This window comes from Megalobrama amblycephala, linkage group LG10 (genome assembly GCF_018812025.1).
Source record: "Megalobrama amblycephala isolate DHTTF-2021 linkage group LG10, ASM1881202v1, whole genome shotgun sequence".
Classification (NCBI taxonomy): Eukaryota; Metazoa; Chordata; class Actinopteri; order Cypriniformes; family Xenocyprididae; genus Megalobrama; species Megalobrama amblycephala.
The window spans coordinates 34,280,394-34,293,783 of NC_063053.1; positions in this window are offsets into that span (position 1 = coordinate 34,280,394).

The window sequence follows — 13,390 nt, forward strand, 5'->3', positions numbered from 1 at the left end:
TGTGCATGGCAGTCATACAGTGGAGAACTAAATAATGTGGCCATTCGTTCATTAAAATGTCTGTGTGTTTGTTCACCATCTGTGTGCTTATTCTTTTCTTTTACTGTTTAATTTATGTTCTTCAAGACCATCAGAGCCAGAAACATCCCTCACTACACTCTCTTTAAAAAGAAACCTTTAATCAAGTGCTGATCAAGGATCAGTGTTTATTTTTCTTATCTCAATCATGGTAGTTATATGGACATGATGGAAGCTGATCTAAGACCTTGACACAAAACTGTAGCAAAGCATGCAATTACATTTTGTAAAATACAGCAGAAAAAAGACTTCACCAAGAATTCCAGCTCATATAAATCCTGTTTTATATTAGAGAGAGAGGGAATACTGTCACTCCTGGTTTTGATTTCAACGGGTACCACAGGCCTGTAAAAGTTTTGTATTTGAAGAGAGCAGGGCTTGTAAAATACAAGAGGTCCCACTCTGTTCAAGAGAGACAACACTACAACTTATTAAATCATCATCTCTGGAGCTCCTGATCTTCCCTCAGTCATTTTTTAAATAGACATTTATGATCCAGAAACATTCTCGGTTTTCTTCAGAAGCTTTTCAACATGGCTGTCCTTGTCCAACTCTGTCTGTGCATGAGTATGCACTCTCTTTTAGAATGAATAATCATCTTATATGCTCACTCTTTTTTTTTTTTTTTACATGTTCAGCTGTTTGAGCATGAAGAAGTTCTGCAAAGTTATAAAGCACAAAGTCTCTCCAGCAGGAGTTATTCTCTAAATCAGTGCGCACTGTTTCCGAACTCCCTGAAATGACTCCATTGTAGTTTTGAGTTTTCTTCTGGGAATGAACACGTCACAATATTCCTCCTTTAAGTAATTCCCGCCCAAAGCATACACAAAGGACGAGGCCTGGTTGAGTTGTGTTAGTAGTGTGTTATCACCATGTCCAAGAAATGCTGTTTTTTCCACCCTGGATCTAACGCCAAAGCCACTTTAAGGCAAAAAAAAAAAAAAAAAAAAAAAAAAAGCATAATGATGCAGTACACAGGAAAGGAAACCAGAGGCCATTTTTTAATGGATGTCAATGGAGAAGAGGCTTCACTTGGTTGAATAAACTGCTCTTATAGGAAAATACCATAACATTTAATAAATCGACAGCCTATCAGCTTATCTTTAACATGTCTGCCATTAATAATTCCTGTTTAGAGTGTACACAGGAAAAAGTGCTGTTTTATAAGATAAGTCGCAGACAATTTTCCTATAGGTGGGATTCAGTTTACAGCACTTCTCATTCATTTCTGTGGTATCCGCAAACAGTGATTGAAAGAAATTCAATGACATCAAAACTGTAATGTGATTGGTTATCAAGACACACGTGATCCAAATTGGACGTTACGCTTTCTCCAATGGTAGACCCACGGACCTTTGTATCTCCCAATAATAAGACCATCTCTGCTAACGCGGTTATGATAAGGGACGTGACATTTCCAAAACATGCTTGAAGCGGCTGACCAATCCAACCAATCACAGAGAATCATTGCTTTTTGGAAGGAGGGGCTTCATAGACACAGGAACTAAACTGAATGTTACTGACAAACTGGGAAGAGAGGAGCTGTAACAATGGAGAATATGTGAAAAATAATGTGTTTTTTTAACACTCAAACATTCAAGACTTTGAAAAGGGCATAATAGGTCCTCTTTAAACTGATATAGAAGGCCAAACCAAGAGGAGACATTTCACATTTTTTAAAATCAAATTATTATCGCATTCTCTTGTGAAACAGTGTGAAATTTCCTTCCTGTCAATAAGTGTTTGCGTGAGTGCTGAACTGGGTGCCTTTGGATGGGTGTAATGTGGGTCAGTGACCCCGGGGTGTGCGGAGGGGTGTGGGTGCACTTGAAGACAGCTGCTCCCAGTTTGGGGTGTGATTTATGCAGGCTTGTTGCAGATAGCTGTTCCTGTACTGCTGGAGGAGAAACTGGCCAGGCTGCTGGCTTCAGTGCTATAAATCAATCCTCGCTCACTTGGCCAAGTCTCCCGTATTCCACTTTAACTTCTGGAGCACCGCAGCTAAACTTTACCCCATTAAAATCTCACCATACTAACATTACCGTCTGTTTTCTCTCATACACTCTTGTCTTGGAAGCAAAAAATAAAGACTGTATAATACACAATCAATCAAGTTGCTCCAGCAGGGTTGAGCAAAATATTGAATTTAAGAATTTGCTCTAATCTGTTCATGTGTGAATTTGAACTGTTTTCCAACGAACACAAATAATTTCTAATTATTCTAAATAATTTCATATATATATTCTCAGTTCATTAGATATTTCTCTACTCTATGTTTACTACTGTCAAACCAGTTAACATAGCCATCAATTTTAATTTACAAAATATTCTCCACACAGTTATCCAATAAATAAATATCTGAAAAAAAAATATATATATTGACATTGTAATTTTAATCTATTGAGTACACAATATAATCAAATATTTTAAATCAGTTAGGTCCTCTAACTTTATTTTAGTCAATGCATTACTTGGTGACACATAAAGAGCATTCTGGGAAATGATCCATACAATTAAATTTAATCTGTTCAATTCAATTAAATATATATTATTACAAATTAAATACAAATGTTTATGTAGTGTGCATGATAAATGTTTATGGGTAATGAAAATTATGTAAAAAAAAAAAAAAAAAAAAAAAAATATCCAGGAATCATATCCAGGAATTGAGCTGGAATAGAATTAGCATTTTCAATTCAATTCTGAATGGTGCACATGTGCTTCAGGTGCAATTTAATGTTTTAATGCTATCACAGGTTTGCCTTTTTAACATTAGGTCTTGATTAAATTAAATTTGAGGAGAGCCGTGACTGTGCTTGCATGCCATGTGTTACAGTATGTGTGCAAATACCAGCACAAGTCTCCATATAGCCTGTGACTTTGTATGTCTGGCCTGAGCCCAGCCTGTCCTCCACTGTCTGCTAATGGGCCGTGCCAGCTCAGCTCCGCGCTCCAGGTCCAGGGGTGGAGAGACTCTGGCCCGCTGCCTGGCCAACTGCGGTTCAGAGCCCATGTCATCACGCGGGTGTCAGGTTCTCTCACATACCCAGAGTGCTTAACAGGACATAAAGTCAAATGAAATGAAACACGTGTGAGCCTGAGAAGGGAGGACGGCATATTCAAGTCGTGGCCAGTCTGCTCGTGTTTGTTTATTTGTCAATTGCACGGCTTACACTGTGTTCACTGCGCATTGAAATGCTTAGGCTCAGGTTGCAGAACTTTGACAGAACAGACACTTGTGCAAACAAACACATACACAGTATATAAACACTATGTAGCTATAGTCAACTGTTAAAGGATCAGTTCACTTTAAAATGAAAATTAGCCCAAGCTTTACTCACCCTCAAGCCATCCTAGGTGTAAATGACTTTCTTTCTGATGAACACAATCGGAGTTATATTAATAAATATCCTGATGCATCCAAGCTTTATAATGGCTGTGAACGGAAGCTCAAGAAAGTGCATACTTCCATCATAAACGTACTCTACACAGCTACGTCTTAAAAAAGGCTTTCTGAAGTGAAGCGATGCGTTTGTGTGAGAAAAATATCCATATTTAACAAGTTATGAAGTAAAATATTTACCTTCCACCAGACCGCCTTCCGTATTCAACTTAGAAAGGAAGATGCGTCATCAGTAAGTTGAATACGGAGGGCATAGGACATAGAGTAAGCGTTTTAAACTGCGAGAGGCATTACACTTTCTTCATAAGTTGAGTATGGAAGGTGGTCTGGTGGAAGCTAGATATTTTACTTGCTTGAATGCATCAGGATATTTATTAATATAACTCAGATTGTGTTCATCAGAAAGAAGAAAGTCATATACACCTAGAATGGCTTGAGGGTGAGTAAAGCTTGGGGTAATTTTGATTATAAAGTGAACTAATCCTTTAAGCTTTATATAATGTAGTTTGTTAATGTTACTGTAAGATATTAAAAATTCATATCTGTTGGTTTTGAATGAAAAAATAAGCTGGTCCTTTTTGAAAAATTGTAAAAAAAATTAAAAAAAAATAAATCAGGACAATATGTTATAGTTTTTAAATATTTTAAATATGAGGGAAGGGCAAAACATTAAACTTGGTTAAGGTATTGACCAGACACAATTATATGGCAAAAAGGCAAACTGCAGCTACAGGATCTATTTTACTATGCATAAAGCTGACAGTTAAAAGCATACATTTACTATATAATCGGTTATTAAAGGTGCCATCGAACGTTTTTTTTTTACAAGATGTAGTCTAAGGTGTCCCCTGAATGTGTCTGTGAAGTTTCAGCTCAAAATACCCCATAGATTTTTTTTAATTAATTTTTTTAACTGCCTATTTTGGGGCATAATTAGAAATGCGCCGATTCAGGCTGCGGCCCCTTTAATTGCTCGTGCTCTCCACCCCTTCCCGAGCTCTCGACTCTATCATTGCATAAACAAATGAGATTTATATAAGGAGGAGGAAACAATGGAGTTTGAGACTCACTGTATGTCATTTCCATGTACTGAACTCTTGTTATTCAACTATGCCAAGATAAATTCAATAGGGCACCTTTAATATTTCATTGTTTCTCTCTTGTTATGTCTGCACAATTTGGCATGTTTAATTTCACTATCACAAATAAAACAACTGACTCCAAGTACAAGTATATGCTTACAAAATCTTTAACAAACATTTTAATAACATTTACAGTTTTTCTCTATCGATTTGACACATTTCTCCAAACTCAGGTAACTGTTCTCAAAACCGTGATCTGAACACGTTGTAATTGTCCTAAACAGATTGTAAGTTTTAATTCATTTCATACAAATTACAAATCATGTGAATCATTTTCTCAAAATACTCAAATGTTTTCATAATAGTTCATACAGCCATCCAAAACAATTGCAGATCTTTTAACTGATTTTACACATATCACAGTCATTTATGTACCATTTGTCCAAACACAACAAACAATACTCTGTAATGTGTCATATTATCAAATACACATGGTATATTTTCAATTGGCCCCAAACTGGTATCTGCTGTGTTAATACACACAACACAATGCTTTAAATGGAAAGTATACATAGAGCAAGAAAAGAATAAGAGAATGCAAAAGATGGGAGAGAGAAAGAGGTGTACGTGGAGGGGTGTAATGAGAGGGAGAAGAACAGTGGAACAGGTAGAAAGGGATGAGGATGTAAGAAAAGAGGAGAGGGGGAAGAGATGAGTAGAGTGGAGGAGGGAGGAGAGATAGAAGCTACAGATGAATTTCAAATGAAATCAGATTTGCCCTAGTGGACCATGTAAGATATCATGGCCTCTCCTTAAGAGAACCTGAGAAACAAATCTAAAGAGGTACTATGTCAATCCACTTATAAGTAAGCATACTGTACTATGATTGTTGGGGTCCTTCAGTTTTTTAAATGTCCAAAGATTTTTTCAGAATGGAAGCTTCATTCAGGCGGATGATCAAGTTTATTTTCAATGAAACAAGAGTGTTGACATGGTGGTCCAGAACAACACCACCAGCCACGAAGCAAGTGGAGATGTTGAGACAGGAGCTTGTCAAGCATGGATTCAACATTCACAAATTTTTCCCATTTTTCCCATGATGCACGGTCAGCAAGAATATTTTCTGCCATGTTTATGAAATTCTCTTCCAGATATAAGTGAAAATCATGATAAATAATTCAGTGATTGCTGTGCTGTACAACACCAAACACACATATATATGCAGTGCTGTGAAAATGTAATTCTGCAAAGAAGAGTGGGCAAAAATTGTACCACAGCACTGAGAAAGACTGATCTCCGGTTATTGCTGCTAACCAAATTTTAAAGGGTACATAGCACACAGTTTCTGCCAATCTCATGTTAATCTTGAGTACCTATAGGGTAGTATAGCATCCTTCATATGTCCGAAGAGTCTTTAGTTTTATCAGATTTATAAAAGATACATACGCTGTACCGAGTTTTTCCGAAAACTGCTGAGCGCCTGGAGGCGTGCCGTGTGAGCGGAGCTAAAGAGTGACGAGCACGCACAGCTTTTGCGTAGCGATCGTCTGCAAGCTATCTATGGTCAGCTAAACAACTGTATTTAAACACACAATACACCATCGCATTATCCCTGGATAACTTTTGAATCACTATAATGAATATATATGAATATTTATGAATTTACTACATTCGTGTTGTTTACATTATATACACTTAGGCGCCTATTAGGCGCCAAAACAGACATTTGAAGCAGTTTTACTCACCACCTGCAGTTCAGACTCATGACCGGGATCATTACCGCTGTGACCACTCCATCTTTCAGCTTCAAACGATCTGTAAATCCAGCGTAGAACTGGGCCTTGTTTATGAAACCATAATCACCGATCCTGAGGGCTTGAGCAGCCATGAAAAAACACGAGATATTCTCCATTCATTTTAACCAATAAAAAAGTGATTGCAACTACCAGTTTCTATGTTTATCTTAAAAACAAATATCGAGAGCGCATCAGTGTAATGCGTGAGCACAAAACTCTCAGCTCCTCTTAACGTTGGGTTCTTTGGGAAGCAAGTTTATCAAAAACACACTTATTTGGTGACATTGTTGATTTCATAGTCTAAAAACAAAGTGACAAATCTTTCTCGAGCAAATCCTGTGCTGGGCTGCCGTAAAGCCGAACAAAGTGTGTTGATGGGCGTGCTCTTGTTCTTGCTCTCTCGCTCTGGTTAATGTGTGCTCGTGCGCTCCTCTGGGAGAAGTGCCCGTACAAGGCCAATACTTGAAAAAAACTGTCTGAAGTCTGTGAGAAATCTGAAGAGTATTTTTGGCACAGAAATACTCTGTCATACGTCCAACTCCTTTTTTTTTGAAACTTTGACCATGTCTAGCATGAGAATCCAACACTTTAACAGTGTAAATAAGTCAGAATACATGAAACAGCATTAGACCCCCCCCCCCCCCCCCTTTAAGTTTACAGTTTTTAATTAAATATTTTAAGTACTTGAAATCGCTCACATCATGCCAACCAACTAATGAGAAAATGGACCAATGATGACTAATCATAGCAACAGAGCAGATGTGCCCAAACTTTTTACTATGAAGGAAAAAACTTGATGGCTGTGGGCAAAAAAAAAAATTTGCATTACATCTAACTATTAAAATGTACATTTTAAAATGTATTTTTAATTCATTTATATTTTCTACAATTCAATGCAAAAATACAACAACAACAACAAAGTTAAAACAAAAAAGGAAATTAGCAACAAATATATGCTTCAATGGCATGTTTTTTCCCCACTTTCCCACCTCTTGTGATATGCATGGCAGATCTTAATGATAGGTCATCTCATCTCTGCAACAGCGTGTAGGTGCCAAAGCTTTCGTGGATCTGCTGTCTGAATCCTTCCCTCTCTGGAACTGGATCAAGTTGCAGAAAATTACCATTTTTCAATGGAATAATTTGAGTGACATTCAATAGTGGCCAGAAGTGATGTCCAGCCTAGAAAAATTGATATCTTCACCCTTTATTCAAATATTATTAAAAATGTGTTAAAGATTTTGTAGGCATATTGCGTGGTTGTGCTTATAGTCAAGTGTTTGTTTGTGATACGCAATGAAACATGCCATATTGTGCAGACATTATTTTTGGCCTGACTGTCATACAAAGAAATTATGAACTAAACTAGAGAGAACCAATTAAATATTGATACTGATTATGCTGTATTCAATGTATGTTTTTTTATTTTTTTATGTATTTTTTTTTTCTATATAATAAAACCTGTAGCTGCAGTTTGCCTTTTTTTGCCAAATAATTTTGTCAGATAAATACTTGAACCAAGTTTAGTGATTTGTTCTTCTCTCGTATTTAAAATATATATAAAAAAAAAAAATCTAAAATATTTTCTAAAATATTATGTTGATGGTTTCATCTAACTTGTAGGACATCACTTTTGGCCGCTACTGTACATTTTCCAACATTTAATTACATATTAATTATATATAACATTATAATATTGTTATAATTCATATGCAAATTAGGAATGCAGAGCATTTGAAGTACTGCACACTGTCGATAATGCATCCTCATACATCAGCGCTACTCTTGCAGCGTCACCTGCGGCTGCAGACAGGATGTTACGGTGCTGAGAGAGAGCGGGTGAGAATGAGAAGAGAGATTGTCCAGACTGCGTCTGATTAGAGAGCACATTACCCAGGGCTCACTGGGCAGATCTGGCTATACACAGAGGAGAGCAGATGACCTCATTTCCTGTGTGACATTTTTAGCTTATGTATATATGGATCAAGCTGTACTTGTCATGATGACACTTGAAATCACAGCAAATGGCAGGATTAGAGACATTCACAATTCTGAATGTGTGGAAGTGTGAATAAACTTCCTTAAACTTTTTTTCTGAAATGTATATTTGTTCCTCACACAGCTATCATATACACTGCCGGCCTAAATTTGTAATAATTAAGATTTTTTTTTTTCTCTTCTGCTCACTAATGCTGCATTTATTTGATCAAAAATACAGTAAAAACAGTAATATTGTGAAATATTATTACAATTCAAAACTGTTTTCTATTATAATATACTGTAAAATGTAATTTATTCCTGTGAGCAAAGCTGAATTTTCAGCATCATTACTACAGAAATCATTGTAATATGCTGTTTTGCTGCTCAGTTATTATAGGTGTTCAATTATTAATAATGGTTCTTATTATTATCAATGCTGAAAACAGTTTTGGCTGCTTAATATTTTTGTGGAAACTGTGATACTGTGATTTATTATTATTATCAATGTTGACAACAGTTGTGCTGCTTCATATATTTTTTTAAATAATAATAATAATACTTTTATTAAGCAAGGATGCAATAAAAACTGATCAAAAGTGACAGTAAAGACATTTATAAATAGAAAAGAATTGTTAATATATGATGTTCTTTTGAAATGTTTTATGAGCATAATATCAGTATAGAATGATTTATGAAGGATCATGTGACACTGAAGACTGGAGTAATGACAATTTACTCAAATAGAAAACAGTTATTTTAAGCTGTAGTAATATTTTTTACGATTTTTTTTTACTGTATTTGTACTGTATTTTTCAAATAAATGCAGCCTTGGTGAGCATAAGAGGCTTCTTTCAAAAAATAAATAAAAAATAAAATAAAAAATAGTCATATTTATACTTTAATGGTAGTTTTTTTTTTGTAGTTTGATTACTGATTTCATTCCATAAAAAAGAGCAATGTGAACATACTACTAAAACAAAAATCATACAGGTTTGGAAAGTGAATAAATGATGACAGAATTACTGATGGCTCATTTGTCATTTTGGTGACACTTTTATCTAAAGCAGCTTGTAAAACACATATTACAGCGACACCCGTCCTGAAGCACACTGGGGCTTCATGTCTTACTCAAGCACACACAGTCATAATAATTCATAGATCATGCCTAATGAGGCTTGAACCTACAGGCCTGTGCTTATCAGCCGGGATCTTCATCCTCTCCAGGATGGGTTTGAGAGCCCTAAAGGCAGTGAATTACTACAGAGTGAAACTGACTTTCACAGTGACCTCTTGAGGAGCCTCAGCAGTCTTCTGACAGCCCTGATGAAAAGAAGCCTTTCTGCAGCCCATCCATCATTCATGACGCTTCTCAGCTCGGCTTAATGAGAATCATCCTTCCTGCTAATGCGTCTGTCCACTTCCTCCTCCCTCTCTGATTAATGCGCCCTTCTTCAAACATGTCCTCCACCACCATCTCCTCTTTCTTTTTTTATTTTGTTGAATAATACTACTATTACTAATAATAAAAGTATTTTATTTTTACACTACCATCCAAATGTTTGGGAATAATCACAATTATTATTATTATTATTTTTATATATAATGCTTTATTAACAACAGACAACATGTACAAATAAATATCCAATATTACAGAAGAAAGATGCTTCATAATACAATCAGAATGACATAAAAGAAAGAAAAAGAAAAAAGCAAGAGCATATTGCAGTTGTTTTAATTGCTTTGCTATTTTCTGAATTTGACATTACATTTATGCAAATTTTAATTTCCTTCTCAAGCACTGTGAAATTGGGCTTATCATTTGAGAACTTTTACATAAAAATAAATCAAAAATTCTAATGAAATCAGCATGCTTTGAGTATTGGTCTTTAACATAATAACCTAAGATCACATGCTTTTAGGATAAGAGAAAAGGTTTTATAATGTATCTTATAAACATCTTTCCAGAAACACTGTATATGACACCAGCAGTTGCAAGGAACACACAGTGAAGATGAAGATCAGGTATAATCTTTAATAATCCACTCAGAAGGTAATACCAAAACAAGATAAGCAAGCAAAACCAACCGCTATACGTAAACGAGACCGGACAAATGAACAGTGAAAAGACTGCAACTAAATATAAAGCAAATGAGGGAGATAATGACAAACACATGTGATGATTAATGAATCTCCGTACTGACTAATAAGCGGCAGGAAACTAAACAAAAGAACACATGTGACCGAAAATAACAAACTAAAAGTCCATGAAAAACAAACTAAGATCAAAATAACTGATTGTTCATGACAGTATCCTGGCAGGACCAAAACAAACAAGAGATGGTTTCAGTGATGGAACTTTCACAGAAAGAGCATTTTATTTCAATATCGCTTTTCATTGTTTGTAAAAAATTGTTTGGTAGGATAGATGCAAAGAATTTTTTTGTACAAAACTTCCTTAATCTTATTTGTGAGGAGGAATTTCAAAGGCAATGACCAAACTTGAGTCCAGTTGACAGTATTAAAGAGATCGTTCCAATAGAAAATAACAGGGGGAGTAGAGATATTACCTTTTAAAAATAAGGATCTATTACGATTATGTTTATGTTTTTGAAAGAAGTCTCTAGGGTTGCATTCATTTGATCAAAAATACAATCAATTATTTTTATAGTACAGCGTCATTACTCCAGTCTTCAGTGTCACATGATCCTTCAGAAATCATTCTGATATGATGATTTACTGCTCAAGAAACATTTACTATTATTATCAATGTTGAGAATAGTTGTGCTGCTTCATATTTTTGTGTAAACCGAGATACATTTATTCAGGATTCTTTGATGAATGGAAAGTTCAAAAGAACTACATTTATTTTAAATAGAAATCTTTTGTGACAGCCAAATGTTATTATTTTGTTGACTGAAATATATGCTCCAGAAGGAAACACGATGCATTAAGAGTCAGGGGGTGAAAACTTTTTGAATTTGAATATCAAGGTAAATTGTATAATTTTTCTAAATGGAAAATGAAAAAAAAAAAACAAAATAAGAAAAATTGGGACATCTTCATCCTGTTCAAAAGTTTTCACCCCCCGACTCTTTTTTAATAGTTGTGTTTGAGTCCCTCAGTTGTCCTCAATGTGATGGATGGATAGATGGATCTCAAAATCATTCAGTCACTGCTGGAAAGGGTTCAAATATGCAAAAAATGCTTGAAAACTGAAGAATTTGCAGGAGCTGGAGGATTTTTCTGAAGAACAGAGCTCAGACTTTTGCATAGTACTGTATAGATAGATAGATAGATAGATAGGCAGACAGAACAATAGATAGATAGATAGATAGGCAGACAGAACAATAGATAGATAGACAGACAGACAGACAGACAGACAGATGTTTTTTTTCTTTTTTTTTTTCTTCTTTTTTTTACTTTTATATTTACTTCCCCCTGGGAACTGCTTTATTTGTTGTAATTTGTCTTTTTATCTTTTTTTCTTTTCCTTTTCTTCTTGTTGATATTGTTTCTTGAAACAACACTGTCTGTTATTGTACTAAAAAAGAAACATTTACTATTATTACCAATGTTGAAAATAGTTTTGCTGCTTAATATTTTTGTGGAAACCATGACACACTACCATTCAAAATTTTGAGGGTAAGTAAGATAAAAAAAATAATTCATGTTACAAAATAATAATAATAATAATTTTAAATAATTGCTGTTCTTTCAAAATTTTCATTCATCAAAGAATCCTGAAATAAAATGATCATGGTTTCCACAAAAATATTAAGCAACAAAACTATTTCAACATTGATAATAATAAGAATCATTATTAATAATAGAGCAGCAATAATAATTGATAATAACTGAGCGCCAAATCATCATATTAGAATGATTTGTGAAGGATCATGTTGAAGACTGGAGTAATGATGCTGAAAATTCAGCTTTGATCACAGGAATAAATTACAGTTTAAAATATATTAAAATATAAAACAGATCTTTTAAATTTGAATAATATTTCAAAATATTACTGTTTTTATTGATTAAATAAATGCAACCTTGGTGAGCAGAATAGACTTCTTTCAAAAATCTTAAATATTCCAAACTTTTTAGTGTATAGTGTTATTGTTATTATTATTAGCAAATAATAATAATAATAATGTTCTGAAGAAAACAGAATTTGAAGATCTTAGTGGCAATTCTGGAATTTGTGTTTTTGGAGGTGACTAATTTGAGAGTACATTAAACTGTAGCTGACGCACGGTTCCTCACACTACGTTTAGTCAGTGTTCACTACTACATAGTCATTCAGGCACATCTGGACCTTCCAAGCCCAGGGGCAAAACACGGTGTTTGCTCAGTATAGCCTCATGCTTCACGTTACGTGCAGCTTTGAACTTTTCAGATCTCAGAACTTCCTTACACTGCGCTGTAGGTCCACTCTGTGTGAAAACATATAAAGGACAAGATTAACCCTGGAAGGAGAGTTTACAGTTTGAGGGTAATCCTCGGTAATCCTCCGAGACATGTGGTTGAGCTCCAAAACATTCTCTCTCAAATGCTGGTTCCCTAGCAACCGCATGCTAACAACACCTCATTTCACTGGAAGGAGTCGCATTTCTCGGACTGTTCCTGAGTGAGAGAGCGAGGGAGAGTGTGAAACAGAGGAAAGAATGACTGTGAGAGAAAGTGAGAGGAGGTTTTTCACTTCCTCAAGCAAAAAAAGGGTAGCTTTCACCATCGACACTAACCAGAGGCACGAACTGAGAGAGCGTGGCGGCCAGTGAAGCGAGGCAGCCAAATCGCACCTTGTGTCAATAATTGATTCCTTTCCATTTGCTTGTTCTGGAATCACCCTGGTCCAACAAGTCAAGTGATGTGGCATGCTTTCCATGCAACATTATCCCGGCAAACACATGCGCGTGTATGGAAAAGTTGGCGTAGCTGGTTGGATGCAAATGTTTGTAATTGAGCCTGTAGATAGTGAGAGCTGGCTGGCAGTGCTGACAGAGGCTGTTACAGTAAGTCTGTGAATAATGGGCATCGGTGAGCGCTACAACCAG